We start from the raw sequence: 27,262 nt of genomic DNA on the forward strand, positions 1-27,262 counted from the left end.
CTGCTCCCTCACTTGGTGCTGCTGGATCAATCAGGATTTGTGCCAGTTTGCTCTACCCTATATAACCTCCCAACTTATTTTGCAATATCAAGTGTGATTGGACCTGAAGACAGCACAGCAGCGGTGTTTCTAGATGCCACTAAGGCGTTCGACTCTCTGGCATGGCACTATGGCCCTCATTACAACCCTGGCGGTAAATCCCGCTTTCCGCCGAGCTGAAGACTGCCAACATACCATTGTGGCGGTGGAATCCTGCTACAGGTATTACGACTCACAGCTCGGAATCCGCCACAATACAGACACCCACACAAGTCCGCCACACCAAAGGTCAGTGATAAACTGGTGATACCAAAACCCACACCGTCACGCCAACAAGAATACGCCCACACTATCACGACCCACGAATCAACGCGGCGGTCATTCAACTGCGGTAATCCATTGGCAGACCACACTGCCGTGCTCAAAATACACACACATTTACAGAACACAACCACATTGGACAATTCGAAATACACACACCTGATACACACACACACACACCCACACACCCAATCCAATATAAAGCACACAGCCACATCACCCACAAACCCTTACAACCAAAAATGTGAAAGAAGGCCAGAGAGAGAGATTAGCTAACACAACACCAGCATCCACAGACACACAACACCATCCCTTATACAACATCCATGTACCTCAAACAACACACACCACTCACCCTCACATCCATCACCCCAACACCCCACAGATACACCACAACCCACACATCCCAAAACCAAGCCCTGCATGTAATACCAATGCATGGACACCCATCACCAATGCATGTCCAGTAGAGAGACTCACTCATGCCCCAAAATCACCAATCACACAGGACCATGGCAATAATGCAAGCAAAGGAGTAGAGGTTAACTCACCCATTGCGCAAGATGGCACACACAGATACTAAGATTATCCCTTCACACTCCAACAGGACCCATACACAACGTCACGGGACAGGAGGTGCCAGACATATCCAGTCCCCCCACAGAAGAGGCCCACAGTGATGACAGCAGCTCTGCACGCCTGGATCTAGATGACCAGCCCGGCCCATCAGGGATCTCGGGACTGTTGGTTCCCCTGCCACAGTCACAAGCCACCACAGAACCTCCCCCTCAGGAAACACCACCACAGCACCCACCCAGCGGGCCCAGCCCTCTGTCCCCAGGCCACGTCAATCAGCAGTGCGCCCACCACTACAGGGAACCCAGGCAAACCCACCAACCCAAGAAAATCAGGGACCTGGCGTCAGTGGCAGTGGGCACACGGTTCAGGGGACAGAGGCACAGGATAACAGGGAAGCTGGGAGGACTGCTGTGCGACAGGGGGAGAACAGACCCAGGGAACCCACTCTCCACGAGGCACTCTTCAACATCATGGGAGCTTACCACCATTCCCAGGAGACCATGGGCACGTACTGGCCAAGTTTCAGGACACCCAGCGGCTGCAGGAGGAACACTACCTGGGGATCTGGGAGGACTTGAAGTCCATTAACACCACCCAGGTCACCATTGCAGGGGTGCTGGCAGACCTTGTCAACACCAGGAGGGACACAGTGGTATACCAACGGGCACCTGACACTAGCCTGGACGATGAACACCCCTCCGCCGACGCTAGTGGACAGGAGGCACTGCCCCAGAAACACCAGGCCACCAGAACCCCACCCCTGCAGAAGGAGAACCAGCCCGCAAACGGTCCCTGAGATCCAGGTGCAAGACAGAGAACATTGACAAGACCACCGCCAGGAAATAAGACCCCTCTGAATGTCACCCTTCTGTCCCACTTTGTCACCCAGTCCACCTTAAACTGCCATTGCTCCACTTCCTATAACGCATTGGACAATGCACCTGTGATACAAATAGACCGGACTCTGACATGGACATTCCTCCACCATCACCTCAGCCCATTTCACAACCCTCTCCACTTATATGCACAGAATAAAACACAAATGTGTAATTGCAAAACCTCTGGAATATAGCAATGGCAATGTACTTGTTCACATACCAATGTAACACAGCTGTAGGCCAGCAATAAACATAGCAGAGGGCACAAAGTGGGACCCAGATCTGTGAAATGGAAAGGCAAAGTAACAAGTCAGGGTCCATACACAGAGTGAAAATGGCAGAGTTATGCTAGCTCCAACAATAGTATGAGATGTGGGAAGCAGTTCCATCTTCTTACCTGTGTCTCACTGGAAGAATTGCATCATGATGTTGTTTCGGTTGTCTACATCTTCTTCTTCTGCCTCCTCTTCTTCACTGTCCACAGGCTCCACAGCTGCCACAACACCACCATCAGGCCCATCCTCCTGCAGAAAAGGCACCTGGCGTTGCAAAACCAGGTTGTGCAACATACAGCAGGCCACGATTATCTGGCACACCTTCTTCGGTGAGTAGTATAGGGAGCCACCTGTAAGATGGAGGCTCCGGAATCTGGCCTTCAGGAGGCCGAAGGTGCGTTCTATAATTCTCCTATTTCGCCCATGTGCCTCATTGAAGGGTTCCTCTGCCCTTGTCCTGGGATTCCTCACTGGGGTCAGTAGCCATGACAGGTTGGGGTAACCAGAGTCACCTGCAAATGTCGAGGGACAACTGTTAGACAGACACTAACCCTTAGGGACAACCCCATACCCAGACACCTATGTCAACTGTATTGGGACCTTGGGCTCACCTATTAGCCACACACGGTGCCTATGGAGTTGGCCCATCACCTAAGGGATGCTGCTATTCCTCAAAATGTAAGCGTCATGCACTGAGCCAGGATGCTTGGCATTCACATGGGAGGTGTACTGGTCTGCCAAACACACCATCTGCACATTTATTGAATGGTAGCTTTTCCGGTTTCTGTACACCTGTTAATTCCTGCGGTGGGGGACAAATGCCACATGTGTACCATCAGTGGCACCAATGATGTTGGGGATATGTCCCAGGGCATAGAAGTCACCTTTCACTGTTGGTAAATCCTCCAGGGAAAACCATGTAGCTGCGCATGTGTTTCAGCAGGGCAGACAACACTCTGGACAAAACTTTAGAGAACATTGGCTGGCACATCCCTGATGCCATAGCCACTGTTGTTTGAAAAGACCCACTGGCCAGGAAATGGAGTACAGACAGAACCTGCACTAGAGGGGGGATTCCTGTGGGTTGGCGGATAGCTAGCATCAGGTCTGGCTCCAACAGAGCACACAGTTCCAGGATTGTTGCACGATCAAGTCTGTAAGTGATAATGATGTGTCTCTCTTCCATTGTCGACAGGTCCACCAGGGGTCTGTACACCCGAGGCTGCTGCCACCTCATCACCTGCCCCAGCAGACGTGCCCAATGGAGAACAGTGAGCAGAGGGTCATCCAACACTTAGGTATCACAATGTGTTATTTGCTAAAACGTTAGAAATTTGCAATGTGCCTTTATCTGTCCGTATTCCAGGCCTAAATAGGTGTGATGCAGTTTTTTCCCTGCCATGTGGCCCTCTGAAATGGCGGCTTCCTGACCTGTAAGGTGGGACAAGGGGAAATGAGGTAACTGCGCTGGCGTAGTACACCGTCGTGGTAGGCGGTCGAAGACCGCGGCGCAATTCAGCATTGGTTAACATTGGGCCCTATGGGTCCCAGGAGCCAATGACGATGTACGCCGGTGGTGACGGTACGCACCGCTGCGGACGTGGCCACCATTTTCTAACTGTTCCCCCACTTGATACCTGACCTTCAACAGGAGAGGACCTACACTGCAAGTGCTGCTGTGACCTGGGTCTGGAAGCGACGATGGCTACAGTCTCTGGGGAAAAGGCCCCTGCCTTCACTTCAGAGGAGTTGGAGAAACTGGTGGATGGGGTCCTCCCCCAGTACACGCAACTGTACGGTCCTCCAGACAAACAGGTGAGTACACTGTGAGCATTGTGGATGGCACAAGATTGTATGGAGTGTCGTAGATGGAAGAGAGTGGGGAGGGGGACAGGCCAGCATGTAAGGATAGTGTGTGTGTATGTATGTCTGGGCCAGGGTGGGAGGTGTTTGGCAATGCGTGAGATGAAATGTATGGGATAGTAACATCCATTCTATCTTCACTTTTCCTCTAGGTCAGCGCCCACCAGAAGAAGGGTATTTGGCATGCCGTCACCAAGGATGTCCGGACCCTGGGGGTCTACCATAGATGGAGCACCCACTGCCGGAAAAGGTAGGAGGACCTGCGCCGCTGGAGCAAGAAGACGGTGGAGGACCAGCTATGGATGGCCTCCCAACATGGAAGGGGTGCCCATCGCACCATGAACCCCCTGATGTACCGGATCCTGGCGGTGGCCTAGCCGGAGTTGGACGGGCGCTTGAGGGCATCACAGCAGCCACAAGGGGTTGAGTACACTCTCATTCACCTGACTCGCCGCGCTTCACGAGGTGTCTGGCTGGGGGAAATGGGCTGTGGGTTCCCCTAGGCCAGGGCGAACTTGGTAGGCTAGGTCCCTTGTTAGGCAGGCTCTGTGGCACCGCAACCCCACTACTGGTAATAGCCATCTACACCTAGTCAGGCTCCTGTGGCTTCCAGGTGTGCAGCAATTGGGCTTAGGCATCGTCCCCCAGGGACATGTGAATTTCCTAAGAACTGTTAGTGCATTGGTTAGTGCATAGGGCTGCTCTCTGTGTGTTGTGGCCGCCAACGGTAGTGGTGTTGCATGCACTGAACATGTGTTTCTTCTGTCTCCCCCCCTTTTTGTTTTTTCACCCTGTTCTTGCATGCATTAGCATCATCTAACGGAGGAGCAGTGGCACCGGAGCAGGAGGGAGCTGCATCCCACATGGCCCTGGAGGGTGATTTTACGGAGTCTGAAGCCAGCAGTGGGATGGAGGGCGAGGGGAGCTCCACGACGGGGACAGGAGCATACACTAGCGACAGCGACTCCTCTTCTGATGGGAGCGCCCTTGCGGTGGTGGGCACCTCTGTGCCCACCACATCAACAGGTACATCTGCCACCCCCCTACCAGCACCGCCCTCCCAGCAGCCCCTCAGTGTGTGTCCCGTGCCCGCTCTCCCAGGAGGGTGGGCATCTCCTTCGCCCCAGGCATCTCAGCCCCTGCCCCAGTCAGCCCTGCTGCCCTCAGTGAGGAGGCTATTGACCTCCTGAGATCCCTCACTGTTGGGCAATCTACCATTTTGAATGCCATCCAGGGTGTTGAGAGGCATTTGCAACAAACAAATGCATACCTGGAGGGCATTCATTATGGGCAGGCGGCCCAACAGAGAGCATTTCAGGCTCTGGCCTCAGCACTGATGGCAGCCATTGTCCCTGTGTCCAGTCTCCCCCCTCCAACTTCCTCCACCCAAACCCAATCCCCTGTACCTCAGCCTATCCCAAGCACACCATCAGACCAGCATGCACACTCATCAACACACAAGAGTGGACATGGCAAACATAAGCACCACACATCCCACAGGCACTCACACAAGCACCATCCCCATGCGGACACAGCAACATCCACTGCCTCCACTGTGTCCCCCTCCTCCACGTCCTCCTCCTCCCTCCCTGTCTCGTCTCCACTCACACCTGCCTGCACCACATCCTCAGCCACTACCTCCATCACCAGCACACCCATCACCACACACCGCTCACGTGCAATCACCACCCCCATTACCATTCACACTTCCCCAGTGTCCTCTCCCAGTGTGTCTGTGAGCCCTCCTCCCAAAGTACACAAATGCAGGCACACACCCACCCAACAACCATCCACCTCACAACAGCCTCCGGCCCAAGCACCTTCACCCAAATTCAGCAAACGTACACCTCCTACAACCACTACCTCTTCCTCCACTCCCAAACCCACTCCATCTTCCCGTCCCAGTGTGTCTAAAACACTTTTCCTGGCTAACTTTGACTTCCTCCCTTCACCTCCCCCCCCGCTTTCTCCTAGGGCCAGGCTTTCCAGGTCCCAGCCCAGCACCTCAGCCACCAAATCCCCAGGCACTGTCAAGTCTTTCCAGTGGGTGGTTTGCCCACTGCTTTATCCTGGGGAGTGCAAAGCCACAGTCTCTCAAGTCTTTCCAGTGGGTGGTTTGCCCACTGCTTTATCCTGGGGAGTGCAAAGCCACAGTCTCTCAAGTGGATAACAGTCTCCACTGGTTTGAGAGACTGTGGCTTTGCACTCCCCAGGATACAGCAATGGGCATGGAGCCCCCTCGTGCAGCAGTGGCGTTGTGCGTTCATCCGGCTGATGTGCCCCCCTCCCTCCACCCTGAGGTGCCTGTTAAAATTCGATCTGATGCCCCTGCAGTGTTCTCTCCGCTTCGAGTCAGGTATCTTGTGTGGGCTTCGCCCATGCATTTTGGGACCAGTGGTCCACGTACAATGATTGGAACGCTATCCGGACTTGTGTAGTTGCTGTACATATTTGTATATACTGATTTTAGAAATTGCAGTATCTGATTTTTATTGATTACACTTGTTACAATCATTTCCTTTTGTCCTTGTGTTCTTCCAGGGGGTGAGAGGGTGTATATGTAATGTTGCTGCATGTATTTGTGTGTAGGGTGCTGTGGGTGAGGGTGGGGGTGAGGGTATTGTGTGTTGCGTGTGTGTGTCACTCTCTTTTCCCTCCCCCTCCCCTGTGTTGTAGGTGCAGTACTCACGGTTGTCGTCGACTGCATCTGTCCTGCTCCTGATACAGAAGGAGGAAGAGCAGCATGGGCAGGGCGTGTAGTTCGGGTTCCATGGCGTCCTGGTTCCTCGTTGGGTTTCGAGAGATGAGTGGTTTCCCTTCTGTGTACTGTTTCCGCCGTGCTTTTGATAGCGTTGGTTCCACCCCGGAAAAGGTGGCGGATAGGCGTGTTGTAATACAGTGGGCGGAACCTTGTGTTCCGCCTGTCTGTTGGCGGTTACTGCCGCGGTGTTTGTTTCTACCGCCGTGGCGGTCAGAGTTTTAAAGTGGCTGTCTATGTTGGAGGTTTCCGCCATGGTCGTGATTCCATTTTTTTTCCCGCTGGCCTGTTGGTGGTATTACCGCTGCTTTAACACCGACTGACAGGGTTGTAATGAGGGCCTATATGTTTACGTTGTTAGCTCGGGTGGGGTTGAGCTTTAGATTTATTCAGCTGATTCGTCTGCTGTACTCGCAGCCGTCTGCCCTGTTGAGGGTCAACGGTGTCATCTCCGACCCAATTCTGATTGCTAGAGGTACTCGTCAGGGATGCCCCCTCTCTTCGTTACTTTTTGCCATTGCAATGGAGCCGCTTGCGGTTCGCTTGCGGCTCGCTTGCGTCAGCATCATAATCATAGGGACTTGGCATTCCGGCAGCGCCCAATATTGATCTCCATGTATGCGGACGATGTCGCCCTCTATGTTCGTGACCCGCAGCTGCACCTTGATGTTTTATTGGATGAGATAATGGGCTTCTCTGAGGTCACAGTGCAGTTCCCCTCTAGGTATCCCTTTTGCTGGGCTGGTGGACCGGTGTGATATCTAGGTATATGGCTAAGAATGGATGTGGAAACGCTGTGGTCAACTAATTATGGTAAAGCCATTATGTGCCTGGAAGAAAAGGTAGGGGGTGGCGTTCGCTGCCACTTTTGCTGACGGGGTGCCTTGCAATAGCGAAGATGGTTATTCTGCCAAAGTTTTTATACTATTTTATTAATTTACCTCTTGTTCTTACCTCTAGTTTTTTTAAACGGCTTAGATCTGCCCTTGTGACTCTGGCCTGGGCGGGCCGGCGACCTAGACTCTCATGGAAACAACTGACACTTCCGTTTGAACGTGGTGGACTGGCGGCCCCTGATCTTACATCATACTATCAGTGCACTCAGGCACATTTTGCGCATTTTTGGCTACACCCTATTTGTGACCAACCCCACTTGGCACCTGAGAGCGATGCCGTGTGGCCAGACAGATTGCCAAGGTTGTCATTTGGGCGGCCCAGGCCCAAAACGCATGGGGCCGACACAGTGTCATGCACTGCGAGAGCCTGGACAGCGCTGCTGAGGTGCGCGGCCAGGGGGAGATTTATGCCCCTTCGATGCCGATCTTGGACATAGGCGATATGCAGCTGGCAGAGGATGCACGGGTGCGTGAGTTCATCCGTGAGTCCAGTTTGCCTACCCTAGGGTCTTGGTTCTCTGATGAGCAATTTATTACACCGGAAGCTGTGCTTGGTGACGCATGCGATACTGCGCTGCATCGACTATTCTTTCTTAAAATCCGTGCTATGCTGCGTGCGCATTACTCTTGCTTTCATGGAATGCCAGCGGCGTGTAGAGGGCTAGAGGTTATGTACCAGGCGCAGTCCCCGCGCAGGCATATAACTAAGTTGTATGTATGTATGCAGCTCGAAGCGGATGGGACGGAGGCTATGGCCAGAGCCCACTGGGAGGTGGGCTTGGGTGAGCCCATTTCAGATGAAGAGTGGCGATGCTATTGCGCGCATATGCATGTGTTGTTCCCCAATTACAGACTGCTCCTCATTCACTTCAATTTTCTGCATTGTTTATATTATACCCCCCTAAGCCTGAAGAAAATGGGCCTCTGGACTGAAGCGCATTGTGAAAGATGTATGACCCCTGATGCGGACTTCATGGATCTGGCATGGAGCTGCCCGACACTGGGTGTGTACTGGTCAGAGGTGCTGCAGGCGATTTAAGAGATGACTGAGACTCAGCTACCACAAACCCCTAGGCTTGCCCTCTTGGGGTGTGTTGAGGGGCTCCCCGCTGTGCACAGGAAATTGATCGGTCTGTTGCTGCTGCTGGCAAAACTTAGGGTTGTGATGTGTTGGGGGAGGCGTCGGACTCCCCGTTGTTCTGAATGGTTGCATGATGCTTCGTTTTGTCAGGACAAATTAATGATCTACTGGGACCTAATGCCGGAGGGATCTCAACCACGAGATATATGGGCCCCTCTGCGCTCCTTTTTAGAGGCCTTTTTGCCCACCATTCCACCGCCTTAGTGCCCTCAGGAACTGCGCAATAGATATATCCCCTGTTGCACTACTTCATCGCTGGTTTCAGATGTATGACTGATCTGACGGCTACGCGTGACTTATCTCCTCTCACCTCTTCTACTCTATATTGTTCCTATCCTCTCCTTCTGTCCCTTTTCCTCCCTACCCTGCACTTCCCGTTGTGGAGGTCTTCTGTATGTTGTTTCTTTTACACATTCAGGGGTCGCATTGATGCGTTTTGGATAATAATGGTGATTTATGACGTTGATTGCCTCCTTAGCGTGGCATGCGGCTGTTGGATATAAGACTTCAATGCTCCCTATTTTGAATCAGGGACAGCGATTGCTCTCCCTCTCTTCTGGACTCTGGGGTAGATAGCGGAGCGCACACACAGATTGGGCAGACACTAGTTGTGGGAGGTGTTTATCAAGGGTGGGATGAGGGTGTTAAATGTGGTTCCTAGTTGGAGGTGAGGTTCTGTTTTCTGCACTGAGTGTACTGTAGGCACTGAGATGAACAAAATGCACAGAGTTACACTGTTAAGAGAGCGCCAGACCATAGTGCAGAGCTGGGGAGGCTGCAGACTAGGGAGTGGGCAATGCATATGTGGGCTGTGGGCTGTGGGTAAGTGGTCGTGAGTTGCCAAAAGATGGAGTGCCTCCCCTTTAATTTACCATGTCCTTGCGATACATCCCTCCCCTCTCCCACCTAGGTTAAAGTACCTGCTTAACCACAGGCTGGATGCCTGCTGGCACCTCTAAGAGCTTTCTCATCTGAATACGGTAGTTTGGTTGATTGGACAGTGACCATTGCTCTCTCTTCAGGATTATATTCGATAAATAAGTATTACTATATTAATGTTCAATGGTTAAAATTTTAATGTACTATGCACTGCAACCGTTATAGATAATCTTGCTCATCTCTACAATATCCGAGTACTACAGGACGTGTGATAGCCTATTATATTGCCACCACAGTGTTGTTTGGGGATGCACGCTGTATAGTAGCATTACGTAAAAAGATGAAAACTAGGGTATTGATATAGTTTGGATACTCTGCCTGGAAGACTGGACTGAGATGTAGCGCTAAAGTAATGCAGCTAATGTACGGTGCAAATATGTATGCATTGTTTATATTGTATAAATAAAATAAATAAGAACAATAAATAGCAGCTCCTGCTTCCAGGAGTAATGTTTTGAACTGCTGGCCCTCATTACGACCCTGGCGGTCGGCGGTAATTTGGGGAAAGGTACTACCAACAGGCTGGCAGTACCTTTTACCAAATTATGGCTTGAGCCAAACTGCCAATGTACCACTCCGTCCGCCAGGGTGGTAACGGCCGCTGGGCTGAAGACTTCGGTCTCCAGCCAGGCAGCCGTCACAATCCCACCCTCGGGATTATGACCCTGCCTACCGCCATGGTGCTCGTAGCAAGTGTACTGCCACGAAAACCATGGCGGTAGGCATTATCAGTGCCAGGGAATTCCTTCCCTGGCACTAATAGAAGTCCCCCCCAACCCCCTGCCCAGAGTCCTCCCCCACCCTCCCCCTCCCACCCCCGCACATTTACACAGCCACACGCGCACACATACACAATCATACCCACACGCATACCACCATCCACCCACGTATGAACACATACATACCCACACACCGCAACACACACCAACACACATTGTCGCACACATGCATTCCCAACACACAACATACACATACACTCACATTCAGTCATTCACGCACGCATGCAACGCGACTCACCCGCATGCACGCATCCAAAAACAGACACACACAACCCCAACACGCACACAACATCCCCACACATGCACATAACACCTCCAAACCCCCTCTCCTGTCGGAGAACCCGACTTACCTGCTTGCAGGGGGTCCTCCGGCAGGAGACGGGATGCAGCGCTGCTGCCAGCAGCTGCGTCTGCCAGCAAAACACTGCCAGACCGTATCATGGCTCATGATATGGTCAGCGGTGTTTTGCTGGCATGGCACTGCTGCTGGCAGCAGCACCACCTTACCGCCGTCGGCCACCATGACCGTCGACAGTATTCCGCCAGCCTTCTGTCGGAATTCCATCTACGGTCATAATGCGGGTGGGTGGCTGGTAGCCACGGCAAGGGTATGTTGGCGGCCATCGCTGTAGTGATAGGCAGCAGTTACCGCCATAGTTATAATGAGGGCCTTTGTTTGCTTTTGCTTATTTGGAGCTGTCAGCTACCACCAAGCACAAGCAAACAGCTACCTCCAGGGGATGGCACCTTGTGAGGTAGCTGGAGCCCTCCACCGAGGGTAGCAATCAAGAGTGCCATCTATGGCTCCATGAGAGGGGGCCGTGCGCTTCCCCTCCATTGTTTAATTTAACCCTGGGGAGGTGGTGGTCCCCGGGGCCAGGGGTCTGCAAAGGACCCTCTATATTAATTTATTTCAGCCCTAGGGAGGTGGTTGTCCTCGGGGAAGTGTGCCCTCCCCCATAAGTTGTATGAATTGCTATGGGGAGGCGGCCCCCATATTTTATGATGATTGCCCCAGGAAGGTGGTGGTCCCCGGGGCTGCAGGGAGGCCACGCAGGCCCGCCAGCTTTCTTGCAAGAAGAATGTAAGAAGATTTGCCCCAGAGAGGTGGGGATCCCCAGGGTGTGGGCGGGCCCAGCAGGACCGCCCGCATACATGATTTTTAGTGCCCTCGGGTGGTGGTCCCTGTGGCTGCTGGGGGGGACATGAAGGAGACTTAAAATGGCTACCAACACTTCCTGGTTAAAGTGTTGGCAGACAATCAGATCTCAACACGTGATCTGGGGTATTTGTGAAGCCTTTGTGCCTCCAGATGTACAAATGTGGTTTTTCTTTTAATATTTTAAAAACTACTTAATGGCTTTACACCAAATAATGAAAAGGCATCTTTCTGAACCAAAAGCTACCTTTTTGCCAAATTTGGTGCAATTCCGTCAAGCAGTTCAGACTGTAGTTGTGTTCAAAATTCCTATGAGAATTAACATGGGAAACACACTTTTTTTTTAACATCCCCTTTTCTCGGCCCCTCTTGATAGATCATCCCAAAACTTTCCATGCACAGTGGGACCCTTGGGCACACTTTTTTGGAAAATTTTGTGAAGATTCATCTAACAGCGCCGAAGATCTATGCAAGTCAAAAAAACTTTTTCAATGGAAACTAGGTCCTAACTATAACTACCTACTGGCAACTGCCAGTAGGTGATATATATATATATATATACATACATATATATATATATATATATATATATATATATATATATATATATTTCTATATATATATATATATACAGAAACACATATATATGTATATGTATATGTATATATATATATATGTATATATATATATATACATATATATAGTATCCTTCATCCTTTGCTCTAATACAGTGTCAATCACATCTTTAATCAGCCCAGTGTACTAATTATATCCCATTGTCAAGCTATAGGTTATTGGATTAATGTTTCACCTCCTAGGGAGTATTTACAATGTATGAGTTTTTTAATGATTTCATGCACAGACAGCAGTTGTCAGATACCGTTTGCTACATACAGTAGCCGTCTTGGAAGACGAACTCCTTCATTAAAACAACACATTCAAATGGATAAACAACCACTTCAAGTTCGATGTAAATAAGTATGTAAATGCACAGTAATATTTGTCAGGTGTCTTTAAAGAAATACATTTCTTAAGTGCAAAAAGTGCTAAATCAAAATAAGAAAACAGAAAACAAGTAACTTTATTAAAAGACATGTATGAGAAGTGTTACATACTTAGCGAGATTCTTCCTGAGATAAGTGTTTCTAGTATATGTGTAATATGTCTTGCTTATTTATGTTCCAGCCCCCATGATCATTTACTTGTTCTCTTTACATGTTCCTAAGGGCAGACTTTAGTCCCTGGGCTTGTATTCATGGAGGGTTAACCCTATTTCATGTGTCTTTCCGCATGGTGTGGGCTTGCCTTGAGTTTTTTTCTAGCAGGTATTGGTATTTTCATTTTGCACCTAAATGTGAACTCATAATCCTGCTTACTTTTCAGTAGGATGATTTTACACCTAAAATGTTTGTGCACCTACATTTGATGGTGCACCTACATGTGACTTTGCACCAATATGTGTTTGTGAACAAATTTATTTTTGTAACTTAAAGAATTTTCACACATTTGTTGATGTTGCATCAAGGGTGATTTTGCTCCTAAAATGCATTTGTGTATCTAAATATGCTTCTTGTTCCAAGTGTTTACAAATTCATTTTTGAAGTTGCCACAATAGAAATATTGCACATAATTATGATTTTGAAACTCAGTGTGATTGTGCTCCTAAATGTGATACCACGATCTTCCTTTCGTTGCAGCAAGTGTGGTTGTGCACCTAAAAATGATTTTGAATCAAAATGTGGCTTAAACATTATCCACAATCATGCTGATGTTTCAAGAGTTTTGTTTGAAATTGGGTTACTGTCTGTGCGTGTTGATACCCTACCCAAGCAGCAACCACAACCTTGTCAGGGTGAAGTGACAAGCAGTCCTAAATAACCTTGTGCCTAGCCCTCTGGTAGGTTGTCTCAAAAGCAGTCAGGCTTAACTTAGAGGCAATGTGTAAAGTACTTATGCAGCACTTCAAACGCATACAAGACAAGAAAAAACCCACACCAATTTAGAAAAACAGAGTAAAATTAAATAAATTATTTGAGACCAAAACAACAAAAATCCAATCTTTGGAACAGGCGATATGCAATTTTAAAGATTTAGGTTAAGTAAAGCACCTAAAAGCACAAAGCGCCACTCGCAGCTATTTGGTTGTGCAAGAAAAGGTGAAAGTCACAAGTTTGCGGCGAGCATGATGGAGCGTGGCTGGATACATGGAGAGCATTATGGATGGTAATCCCTGTAGTGCGAAGAGCAGGCAGGGTGTTGCTGACAGTTGTCACTGTAGTGCAAATATCCTGATGGGCATTGAGGACGGTCACTGCTGGAGATTTGGTTAGTTGGCCGTCAGTATGAGCTGTCAGTGCTGCAGTGCAAAGTGCAGAGCTCACATTGCAGGCATCACTGGTGGTCCCTGTGGCATGAAGAGTCCTGTCCACCAGAGGTTCAGGTTGGAGGGCGGCACGGGTGACAAGATATTGGTGCGAACAGGCCGTTCACAGTTGCAAACAGCCAAAACTTTGAGTGTTCTCCTTTCTTTGAAGGGGAAGCTCACTGAGCCCACACCAAGGGCCCAGGGCCAGAAGGGAACCTCTAGGGGGGTCAGGAAACTACTGCAGCAGAGGCCAATTGGGCTCAGGCAGGTCCAGTTGCAGGTCCACGCAGCAGGTCAGCTGGGCAGTTCCAGGGAGGACTCTGAAGCTTGTTACATCTCTGTAGCTCAGAACAAGAGATCAGTTAATGGATCATTGGAGTCCCCTGCAGCCTGATATGAAGGGTGCATGTCCAGTCTTCCTTCTAACCAACCAAACAGGGCAGCAAGAGGCAGGCAGCAGAGTAACAGGGAAGCAGTGTAGCATTCCTTCTGGCAGCAGAGGAGCACAGCAGTGCTTCTTCTATAGTATCCACAGGTCCAGGAGTGTACTGAAGAGTTGGGTCTGAGGGTCCAATATTTATATCTGGTGCCCACTTTAAAGTAGAAGAAGTTTGTAGAGAATTCCCTTTGAATGTTCTTGCTTCTCCTGTCCTGACTCCTAGCTGGCTCCAAGAACAATGCACTGGTGACAAGCCTTTTGTGTTAAAACAGAGCACATCCTATTCAGTTGCAAGTAGGGCTTTGCTCAGCTCCGCCCCTCCCCATCCTGCCAGTTTATGGCCCATCCAGGCACACCTTTCCCTCTATCTGGGAGGAATAAACAAAGTCCAACTGCCAACTACACCCAGTCGTCTGACCTAGGAACAGGGTGCAGACACCAAATAGTTAGAGCAGGCAAATGAAAACTTTCTAAAAGGGCTATTTTCAAAATTATAATGTAAAATCCAAATTTACCATTGAAAATTATTTTGAATTTCATTTTCTCAGACACCAAACATGAAATGCTCCCTTGTTCCTAATCAAAAGTTATCACTTATTAAATGTCACAATTTAACCCAATGTTATCATATAGGAGTGTTAGGCCTCACAGTAGTGTGAAACAAATTTAGTGGTTTTTCACTACTAGGACATGTAAAATATAAAGGTACATGTCCAGCTTTTTAAATACACTGCACCCTGCCTACTGGACTGTTTAGGACCTACCCTATGAAACTGCACACACGGGCTACAGTGGCAGGCCTGAGACATGTTCAAAGGGTTATTTAAATCAGTGGCGCAATAAATGTTGCTGGCCCACTAGTAGCATTTCATTTACAGGCCCTGGGTACATTAGTACCACTTTACTACGGAATAAAAGTAAATCAAATATGCCAATTTGGTGTAAGCCAATTCATCATGTTTAAAGGAGAGAGCTTTAGCGATGGGTAGCAGAGGTAAAATGCACAGAGTCCTAAGGCCAGCAAAAATGAAGTCAGCAAAAACAGGAGGATTAAAGGCAAAAAGTAAGGGGAAAACCACACCAAGGTTGCCTGGTCTAACATGTCCCCCCCGCTTAGGGGAAGAACCTGGAGCAGCCATCAGCATTGACCTGGTCCTTTCCACGGTGATGTTCCCCGTAAAGTCCATTCCCGGCAGGGAGGTGGACCACCTCAACAGTTTGGTATTCTCAATCCTCATCAGCATTAACCGACTGAGGGGTCAGTGGTCTGTGTAAATTCAGAAGTGAGCCCCAAACACATTTATGGTCTCAACTTTTTCAATGCCCAGACCACTGCAAATGCTTCCCTCTTTATTGCATTTCACCTGTCTTCCCTGGGAAAACAGGTGAAGTGCACTTTATCCTCTGCTGATGAAGGCTACTGGTTGATGTAGGTCCTCTTTGTTTAGCTTTGAGAGCACAATCCCTATGCTATGCTCTGAGGCATCTGTTTGCACAATGAACTCCTGGGAGAACTCAGGAGCCCTGAGCATGGGTGCCATGCATATGGTCTTCTTCAGGATGTCAAAGCAGTCTGGCAGGCCTACATTTAGATCACCTGTCTGGGCTGTTTTTTAGAAGTCAGCTCTGTCAAGGGAGCAACAATGGTGCCATAGCCCTTGACAAATCTCCTGTAGTACCCAGTGAGACCCAGGAAGGCCCTCAACTCTGTCTGGTCCTAAGGAGGGAGGGTTCCCAAGTCAGAATGGTATGAACTTTGGGCTGAAGGGTGACCTGAGTAGACCACTGATCCCTGCCCTATCTGGTACCTACTAGCCTTGATAGTCAGGCCTGCTCTCTGTAGAGCCTACATCACTTCTCTGAGTCAGCATAGGTTGTCCTCCCAGCTAGAACTGAAAACTGCAATATCTTCTAGGTTGGCAGAACTGAAGCTCTCCTACCCAGCCAGGAACTCATCTGCCAACCTCTGGAAGGCAACAGGGGCGTTCTTCAACCTGTAGGGCATCACCCAAGACTCAACGTGGTCTTTTGGGGTAGAGAATGCAGACCTTTCTTTAGCCCCCTCAGTTAAAGTGATCTGCCAGTATCCAGACGTCAGATCAAATGAGTTGAGAAACTTGGCAGCCCTAACCAATCAATGAGCTCATCTACTCGGGGATGGGGTGAGCATCATTTTAGTGAATGCAATGGGCCCTCAGTAATCCATACTGAACCAGAGTTCAAGGATGGTACCTGGAGAGGTAGCCTTGGGGACAAGCACCACTGGGCTGGAGCAAGGGCTGCTGGAGACCTCAATTACCCCTATCTCAAGTATTTTGGAGACTTCCTCCTTTATGTTGGCTCTCACCCTATCAGTTGGCCCGTAGACTTTATTCTTCACAGGCGTACTGTCCCCAGTGTCAATATCATAGGTAGACCATGTAGTGAGCCCAGGGTTAGGAAGAAGAGAGAGTTGAAGTGCCCCAAGAGTTGGCAACAAGCCCTCTATAGCTCCAGGGGCAGGGTAGGGTGTGGTTGACACCTTCTACCTGACATAGCCTGCTCTTTGGAAGAAAGGAGGTCAGGGTAAGGTTCACTCTTCTCTTTCACTCCATCATCTGTGACCAGGAGTATGGTAACTTTGGACCTCTCAAAGTGAGGCTTCAGGCAATTGACATGCAGGACCCATATAGATTTCCTGGAGGTTGAGGGTTCCACTAAGTACCATCAAGTATGTGACATCCATCTTGTGCTCCTTCACTTACCATTGGTCTTGTAGGGCCCTGGGTTCCATGGGCTCCATCACGTACACTTTTTGGTCAGGTTAAAATTCGACTAGAGTGACCTTCTTCTCATACCACTGCTCCATAACCTTCTGTCTGGCTTCCAGATTCTCCTTTGCCTTTTTCCCGAAGCGCATCATTTGGGTGTGGAGGGTCAGCATGTAGCTGACCACATTCCAAGGGGCTTTCTTGGGAGCTTTCTCCCAACCCTCTGTCACCATGCTAAGAGGCCCTCTCACAGGATGCCCATACAGAGGTTCAAAGGAGCTGAATCAAACCCCATTCTGTGGTACCTCCCTGTACTCAAACAACAGGCATGGCAGGAAGACATCCCACTTCTGCCTCAAGGGCTCAGACAAGTCTATGATCATGCCTTTAAGGGTCTTGTTGAACCCCTAAAAATTCATTGGTTTGGGGATGGTAGGGTGTGACAAATTGTATGCTACCCCAAACTAGCCCTACATGGACTTTTTGTACACTGACATGAGGTTAGCGCTCATTGGAGTACCCTACATGAATAGAAATCCCCATCAGTCCCCTAGCCACCGCAGGCGCAGTCACTGTAGTCGCTGGGTACCAGGTGGCATGGTATACCAAGAGCATGATGAACCTGTTGTCCAGAGCTGTCTTTGGGTCCAGAGGTCCAACAGCGTTGATGTCCACAAAGGAACTGACAGTGACTAGAAGGGGAATCAGGGGAGCCTTGCACTTCCCTCCTGACTGGCCTGGCAGGTGGGACATGACCTGCAGAACACATCGGAGTCCATCTTCATCCATGGCCAACCAAACTGGGTGGCAAGCCTGCCAAAGGTCTTGTCCTGCCCTAGGAGACTTGCCACGGGAATGTCATCAGCCAGTTCTAGTAGGAAGGCTCTGCAGAACTAGGGAACTACCAACATGCGGGTTGCACCAAGCCCAGGAGCCTTAGGCTTGCTGCATAAGAGAACATTCTCCCTGTAAATCATGTGATCAATAGAGGAGTCACCTGCTGCCTGGACCTTGGCATGTCACCATAGGCCATCCAGAGTAGGGCACTCCTTCAGCGCTCTGCAGGACTCCTCCCTGGTGGGACCTCTTTCCTTCTGCCAATTGGTCAGCTCAGGTTGGCTCCCCAGGGTGCCAAAGTCCTCCTTTGTGGGTTCTGGGGCCTTGCTCTCAGGTTCAGCTTCCCCCCCCCATCAGAAGTGTTACAGGAGTCGATTCCCAGAGCCCCTTGTCCTTTCTTTTTTTGGCAGGTATCTGGGCCATTCTTCCGGGCTCTGGGTCCTCCTGACTGCCCTCTCAGTTAACTATGGATCGTGTGGTAAGACACACCAACTCTGATAATCCCAACATCTCCAGGTAGGACCTGAGCTCCTCCTCTTTTCAGATGGCATGCTCAAGGTCATTCCAGAGCAGATAATCCACCACCATGAATGGACTAATAGCTACCCTGAGGGAACCTCAGACCTCTCAATCAATTCAAAGGGAACCATTGCCGCTGGATAATGACTCATGGTTGTCAGCTACTACAAACTGGTAGACTATATTAGGGACTAGCTGCTCTGAGGACACCAGATGATGCCTGATGGCTGTCATGCGCTCCCTCCTTTGTCCCTCAGAGCCTCCAACCTCTGCCCATTGATGGTGACCCATTGCCAGTACCTCTTGGTATTGCTAGGCATATGGGCTCTGGGCACCATCTCCTCATCACCTAGGGACACTAAGGTAACCTCTGCACTACCCCATACTAACTGGGGCAACCTCCTGCTCAAGCTCTACACTAGTCAGCCCCGGTGCGTACCCACCAGCGGGAGGTGGGCTGTGCCCACTTGGGACATGTGATATCACCCTTGAAGTTCCCAAATTGATGACACTCATAGCACTTTGGAGTGAACTTCCCTGAGGGCATAATGTCAGGGAACTTTTCTCATGTTCAGGTGAGGGTTGGGAATCCTGCCCCATGGAACTGTTTTTGGACCATTCGAGAACTGCTTCTTTTTATTTTTATCTTCACCTCGTTCTTCTGGTGAGGAACCTGCCCACCCTTGTATTGATCACCCCAGATACCTTTCTGTAGAACCTGGTGCTCAGCCAGCATTCTGCCTCCTTGGCAAGTTCTTTAGGTTCAGTGAGTTTGCTATCAATAAGCGCAGCTCTGCAAAACAAAGGCTGAGCATGTGCTCTCTTTCCACCAAATTGTACAGCCCTGGTAATCTTTTACTTCACTGTCCTTTACCCAACTATCCAGTACCTTGCAAGAGGAATTCTCACATCCCACTCAGGACTGATGGGGAAACTTCTGGCTGTCCTTAAACTTCTGCCCATACACTTCTGGATTGAAGCACTACTTTCTAACAAAAATGTCCTTCATGGGGGATACCTCATCCTGTCCCCCTTTTCTAGGGTCAGCAGCGCGTCCGTCCCTTCACTAGTGATATGCCTCTAGTGACTGACCCCCCAATCCTCCTCCAGGATCCAATTTGTCTCCAGAGCAACATCATAAGCTTCAAACCACTTCTCGATCATCTCCACAACAAAGTTGGGCATCAGATCCTTTATGATGTGGACCGTCTTGTCTACAGAGGGCACTGCAGGTATGCTGACACCATTATTGCTAGACTCCACTTGTTTGGTTCTGATGTCCATCTCTCTGAGACTCCGCTCATGTGCAATTCTCCTCTCCTCTGTGGCTAGTCTCTTTCCCGCCAAGGCTCTTTCAGTTTCATCATTTCTCTTGACACGGCTCTCTCAGCCTTTGCCTTCCTCTTCTCTGCTTCCACCTTGAACTACCCATTTGCATTTAAACCCCCTTTAAGCCTTTCTGTTTGACAGCTTCTCTGGGGACAGGCCTTATGAGGATGAATTGCTCTCCACTTTGACATGGAGTCCTTTTCAGGAGTCAAGTCATCCCCTCCCCTGAATGCTGCATCTCAGCACCGGTATCCAGGTACTTCTCCGCCACATCATCCTCCCCATCCTGGTCATCTGTTGCTGTCAGCCACTTGTGAGCCTCTGCCCAGGCAGGCCCTCACAGCTTTCTGAACCTCCAACTTCTTAGAACCGTTCCTGATTGAGAGTCCCCTTTCCTTAGAGAACTGCTTGAGATCAACCACAGTGTACCTCTCTAGGTTGATGTGCTAAACTTCCAATCTTGCAGGTGTAGCCAGACAGTCAGGTAGAATTGGAGTGAGTTTGGAAAAAGCGAAAGGGCCAATCAAGGAGATTAAAAAACAAACTCAAATAGCTATCAAATTATTTATCTGGGATTTTTAGTGTAACACAAAATCACTGTATGGCACTGCATAAACACTGGTCCTAATCTCACTGCTGAACATCATTGTTGGAAATTGGGTTACTGGCTGAGAAGGTGGAACCCTACTCAACCAACAACTACAATTATTTAAGGGTAAAACACTAGAAAATCGAAAATTAATCTGTCCTTAACCCTCTGGTAGCTTGACACAAAAGCTGTCAGGCTTAACTTAGAGGCAATGTATAAAGTATTTATGCAGCACTTCAAACAGTAATAAAGTGGGAAAACAGCACAAGAAAAATGCCACACCAATTTGGAAACCTAGAGTAAAATTTAATACATTATTTGAGACCACAATGTCAAACATCCAATCAGAAGAACTGCAGATATGCAATTTTAAAATTTTCTGGTAAGTAAAGCACCTAAAAGCACGTAGCACCACTCACAGCTATCTCACAGCTATCTAATGGTGAAAGAAAGTCACAAGTTCTGGCCAACCACAATGAAGCATGGACCAAATAAGGGGACCAGGTTAGTCCAGCTGAAAAAGTTACCTGCTGGAGTTTGGAGCGCAAAGTCTAGTTTGTGGTGGAAGAGGCTGTGAGGAGCAACGAGTGCACCGTGGATGGTCGTCATTGTATCGCAAAGAGCAGGCTGAGCAGTCATCGCTGTAGCTTGAAGATCCTTTCGGGTGTCACAGACAGTCGTTTCTGAAGATTCACATTAGCAGTCACTGAGGGCTGTAGCGCAATGTGCAAATCTCACATTGCTGATTATCCTTCATGTCTGCTGTGGCCCGAAGAGTCAGGTCCACCAGAGCTTTGCATTGGAGCATGGTGCGGCCAGCAAGATCTTGGCACAATCAGGCCTGCTTGCAGTCGCGAAGAGCCTAAAACTTCGGGATTTCTCCTTTCTTTCAAGGGGGAGCTCACTGACACAACACCAAGGATCCAGGAGTTCAGGGCCTGAGGAGCACCCCATGGGGGTCAGAAACTCACTCCAGTAGAGGTGATCAGGGCTCAGGAAGGTCCAGTTCCAGGTGCAGGTCCATGCGGTCTCTGGAGCTTGATATGTCTCTGTAGCTCAAAACAGGTGGTCAGTCAACTGACCCTTGGAGTCACTTCAGCAAGCAAGCAGTAGTGCACCACAGTAATGGGGCAGCAGGTTGGCAGTCTTTTTGGCAGCAGAGCAGAACAGCCATCTCTCTTCTGTACTATCCATAGGTCCAGGAGTGTACTGAAGTGTTGGATCTGTGGGTCTAATATTTATATATGTTGCTCACTTTGAAGTAGGGGAAGTTTCTTGAGAATTCCCTTTGAAGTTGTTGAAGTTTCTTCCCTCCCCTTCCCTGGCTTCAAGTTGGCCACAGAACAATGCAGAGGTGACAAGTGTAGGAGGCTGGCCTGGTTTGTAGTGGGTACCCTAGGTACTTACACCTTATACCAGGTCCAGTTATCCCTTATTAGTGAAATGTAGTCAGTGTTCCAGCAGCTTAGGCTGTTAGAGGTAGCTGTAGCAGAGCAGCTTAGGCTGAACTAGGAGACATGCAAAGCTCCTGCAATACCGCTATAGTTACACAGTACTTATACACAATAAAAGACAATACTCAGTGTTACCAAAAATAAAGGTACTTTATTTTAGTGACACGAGGTCAAAAGTATCTTAGAGGCAATACTCCTTCTGGAGGTAAGTATAATGCAGAATATATACACTAGAGACCAAAATCAGGTAAGTAAATAGTCACAGAATATTGCAAACAGTAGAAAATACAATAGAACGAAATAGAATGCAATAGGCCTAGGGGCAACACAAACCATATACTAAGAAAGTGGAATGCGAATCACAAATTCACCCCTAGGCAAGTGTAGTGAGTAGAGGGGTGCTGGGAGTGTAAGAAAACGCCAAAGGTAAGTAAAATACCCCACCCCAGAGCCCAGGAAGGTAGGGGTAAAGTACTGCAAGTTTCCTCAGGACACACTACAAGTCGTGATAAGAGTTATTGCAAGAACCAAGAAAGACTTCAAGCAACAAATGGTGAATTCCTGAACTTGAAGACCTGTGAAGAGAGGAGACCAAGTTCAGAAGTCGCAGAAGAATCCAGGAAGGACAGGAGCCCCTGCCAACCTAGAAAATGGTGCACAAGAGGATTCTCCGGTTAGAAGAAGTCTGCAGAAGAGCACCAAAGAAGATGGCTGCTGTTTCCTGCAGGATGCAAGGGATGTCCCACGTCGAGATGTTGGACGCAGGCAAGTTGCAGCCCTGGATTCACCCAACTAGCCTTGGTTCAAGCAATGTCGCGGTTTGCATCAAAATGGCACTGCCTGGACCCAGGAAGGACCTGGGGGCCTCAACTCGGACTGAGGAGGCAGGGTGGCTCCAAACACTGGAGGGAACCCATAGATGAGCTGGCAGCACCCACGGGAGTCCCAGGATACGGGGACAAAGAAGGTGCAAATTGTGGTTGCTGCAGCACTACAAAAGAAGGTCCCATGCCACCGAAGAACAAGTCAGCGACTTGTGCATCGCAGGATGGAGTGCTGGGGACATGGGCCACGCTGTGCATGAAGGATTCTTGCAAATAGTGCACAGAGGCCTCAGGAGCTAGAGATGACACGGTCCAAAGGGGTACTGTCGCAAACCGGAAAGGCAAACTCTTACCTCCACCAAATTTGGACAGCTGGACCTAAGGCCAGTCTGGGTCAAAGGGGTGCACCACCTGTGTTCCAGGGAGCATGCTCATCACCAGGAGAGGAGTCCCAGAGAACCAGTCATCATCTTAGAAGGTGCCTGCTGGAGCTGGGAAGTGACTCTGTCACTCCAAGGGAGATTCCTTCGGTTCTTCTGGTGCAGGGTGAAGGCAGGGAGGCCTCAAAGCATGCACACCTTGGAAACTGTTGCAGTTGCTGGCTAGTGCTGACGTTGCAGGGTCACAGTAGCCTTTCTGGATACTTTGTTGCAGTTACATCGGTTCCTGGAGCAGTCTGCGGTTGATCCGACGGTCAGAAGCTGAAGCAGAAGTTGCAGAGGATTCCTGGTGGAAACTTGCAAGCTGAATCTCAAGAGGAACCCACAGGAGAGACGCTAAATAGCCCTGAGAGGGGGATTGGCTACCTAACCAGGTATGCACCTATCAGGATGTCACTTGCTGGCACCGGCCACTCAGAGATCTCCAGTGTGTCCCCACACCTTGGAAAACAATATGGCTAATGCCAGGGACACACTGAAGGATCTCTGGGCACCACCCCTGGGGTGGTGATGGAGAGGGGAGTGGTCACTCCGCTTTCCTTTGTCCAGTTTTGCGCCAGGGCAGGAACTGGGGGTTCCTGAACCGGTGTAGACTGGCTTATGCATGAAGGGCACCATCTATGCCCTTCAAAGCATTTCCAGAGGCTCTGGGAGGCTGTCTGTGAGGTGGCAGCAGCTGTAGCTGCAGTGCAAGCCTCAGAAAGCTGGTTTGGCAGTATAGGGGGTCCATAGTGGAGCCTCCAGAATGCATGAGATTGGCCCTCCAATACCAGATTTGGAATGGGGGGACAATTTCATGATCTTAGACACCTTACATGGACATATTCGGAGTAACCATTGTGAAGCTACATATAGGTATTGACCTATACGTACTGCACACGTGTCATGGTATCCCTGCACTCACGAAGTCCGGGGAATTGGCCCTGGACAGCGTGGGGGCACCTTTGCTAGTGCAAGTGTGCCCTCACACTTAGTAACTTTGCACCTAGCCTTCAGTAAATGAAGGTTAGACATATAGGTGACTTATAAGTTCCTTAAGTGCAGTGAAAATGGCTGTGAAATAGTGTGTGTACTATTTCATGCAGGTTGCAGTGGCAGTCCTGTGAAAGGGTTTGTCTGATCTCCTTATGGGTGGCAAAAGAAATGCTGCAGCCCATAAGGATCTCCTGGAACCCCAATGCCCTGGGTACCTAGATACCATATACTAGGGACCTTTAAGGGGGTCCAGTGTGCCAATTGGAATTGGTATATGAAGTCACTAAACTATAGTGACTAATTTGGAAGCAGAGAGAGCATAAGCACTGAAGTTCTGGTTAGCAGAACTTCAGTGACACAGTTAAGCACTACTGACAACACACACATTAGGCCACAAACTATGAGCACTGGGGTCCTGGCTAGCAGGATCCCAGTGAGACAGTAAAAACACACTGACACACACTCACAAACAGGCCAAAAGTGGGGGTAACATGCTAGAAAGAGGCTACTTTCTCACTACAAGTTCTTTTGGGGAGGCAGGGCACAGCCTATTCAGTTGCAAATGGAGCTGTGCTCAACTCCGCCACTCTTCCTGCCAGTTGATGGCCTATCCAGGCACACCTTAATCCTCTAATGTGTGGCTGCCCAGGAGGAATAAACTAAGTCCAACTGCCAACTCCATCCAGTTATCTGACCCAGGGACAGGCTGCAGGCACCAAATAGTTAGGCCAGGAAACTTAAAAGAGATTTTTAATTAAAAAATTTCAGACACCAACCTTGAAATGTTTAAATCTCCTCTTTAGCTCTTTTGGTGGGAAAGATTAGATACCATTAAACTGATGATGGTTTCACAAATTATTTTTGCAGTTTTGATGTTGCCAGTTAAGGTTCTGAATTTTGTTTTTGGGTGAGGATAAAAAACCTTAACATTAACTTTTGTGGGGTTCCACATACAATCTGATATTTATAACATACATCTGATGTACAACGCATTCCAGGGAAGAACTTCTGAGATATATAAATTCAATTTATAACCAGAATTTTGTGAGAATAATTGGTCTTTATTTATGAAAGGTAGCTAAGGTTAAACAGTTGTCAGCATAGGCTGAATTTTAAATTTCAAAATCATTACATTTAAAACAAGAAAGTGCATCTAAGAAACAACAATTAGCACATGAGCTATGAAGAAGTGGATTATATAAATGCAATAGTTTAGGATCAAAAAAAGATGAGAAATGAGAAATAAGTTCTATTAAAATATCATCAGACTGGGTGCTTTAGACATTTTTTTAAAAATGTAATTGTTTGCAGAACTTTCTGTAGAGAAATATCTGTGTCAATGTCTTCACAGTCGGAGTCTCCTGAGACCAGTTAAGAAATATCATTGATAAATCTTATAAAAGTCTTGAACTGAAATATAAACATCATTTGTGTATAGATTTTTATAACATTTTTTAAACAAAATACCAAAGGTAGGATTTATATGTTGGACATAAGGATACTCAATTGCAACACTTTTTGATAGGTAATAGTTCAGCCATAATCACTTTCACAACTTAGAATAGTCACAAGTGAGCGGTATTCAGACTCAAGTTCACGTTTGCAGCGACGAACTAGAGAGGGGTGAAAATGTTGGAACTGAAGAAGAAAGACATGAAGAGACATAAAATCATAAAACTTCAGGCCAATAAAAGCTCTGACGAAGTACCTGAAGAAGAAGTGGCAAATGGTGTTCAATTTTGCCGAGTTATCTTTGATGAAATATAAAGCATAGATTGACAGGTAAATTAGGTTATTCAATGTTCCAAGTATCGCCTCATGCTCCTAAGAATTTCTAGAACTTACTATTGAAAGAAAGTAGAGCATGAATTGCCAGGGATGAGATAGGATCAAAATTTGACTAGGTGAATGGTTTAGTTGCAGGACCTTAAAACTAATTTAAGTGAACTGCAGGTGCTGCAGAACTTTGAAGCAAGATGGTTTTCAGCATGGTTATCATTAGTGGCACAAATTCAACTTAAAACTCTCACACCAACTCATATGTTCTTAGTAGACAATGCACCAGAAGGAATATTTGAAGTAATGCTTTTCTCTTTTTCACCCAATGAGAACCAATGAGGTCAGCTAAGACATTTCTACTGGTTCCACCTCAGAATGTAAGGTAAGAGCTCCCAAGAAAATTGTTCCTGGGCAATGCCATGCATTATTCTCTGCAATAACATGTCTGCTGACCTGATTTCCCAAAGTAGCATTAGTTGGGTCAAATGAAGCTTGACGCTCCACAAAATGGTTTGCATGTTTTTACACATTTGTACCTCCACATCTACCACCAGAGTTTTCAGGTGGTAGCAGTATAGTTTGTCCATAATACATTGAACTAGCCCGGGGCATCAAAAATACAGTGAATGTTGGATTTAAAACTTTTTACATTTTAAATGGGAAAAGGTTGAAATGATAAATCAGAGTCACTTTAAACATGTTTTCACTACATATAGTAAACTTATTGAGTCATGGGTTGTACTGATGTTACTTTCACCTATGTTCTCATTCACTTTAGGACTAGGAGTGGGTGTAATTTACATAATTCTGTGTAGTGTAATCACGCAGATTTCCCCCAAAACTCTGCAACATTACATGCAATTGTGGAAGAAGAGTAATTGTGCATTTAGCTCAGTTGTCTTTGTGCAAAAATCCAAAATGCATTTTGCACCAAGAAATAGCGCTAAATGCAATAGAACATGAATAGCGAGCACGGCCAGCTGCTCACACTCACTAACTTTTCACTTGGGATAGGATATTTCCCCAACCTGCTCTTGGAATTTATCGCTAGTTTTTTAGGGCAAAATACGCCATCACATCCAAAATGAGGGTGAGGATGCATTTTGCACTACAAAAATATTGCTAAATGCAACAGGACATAAACAGCAGTGCGAGCAGCCCCCTTGCACTTGCTAAATGTGCTCTCAATTTTTTTCCTGCTAATACTCTTAATTACACGAGGAGGCGTAATCATGTTATTAGTAATTCTACGTCAAAGAGTAACTTGAAATTACTAAAATTACTCTGATTACTTCAGTGTAATTGAAATTCCGCTACGGTTTACAGGATAATGCA

This window comes from Pleurodeles waltl, chromosome 6 (assembly GCF_031143425.1).
Source record: "Pleurodeles waltl isolate 20211129_DDA chromosome 6, aPleWal1.hap1.20221129, whole genome shotgun sequence".
Classification (NCBI taxonomy): domain Eukaryota; kingdom Metazoa; phylum Chordata; class Amphibia; order Caudata; family Salamandridae; genus Pleurodeles; species Pleurodeles waltl.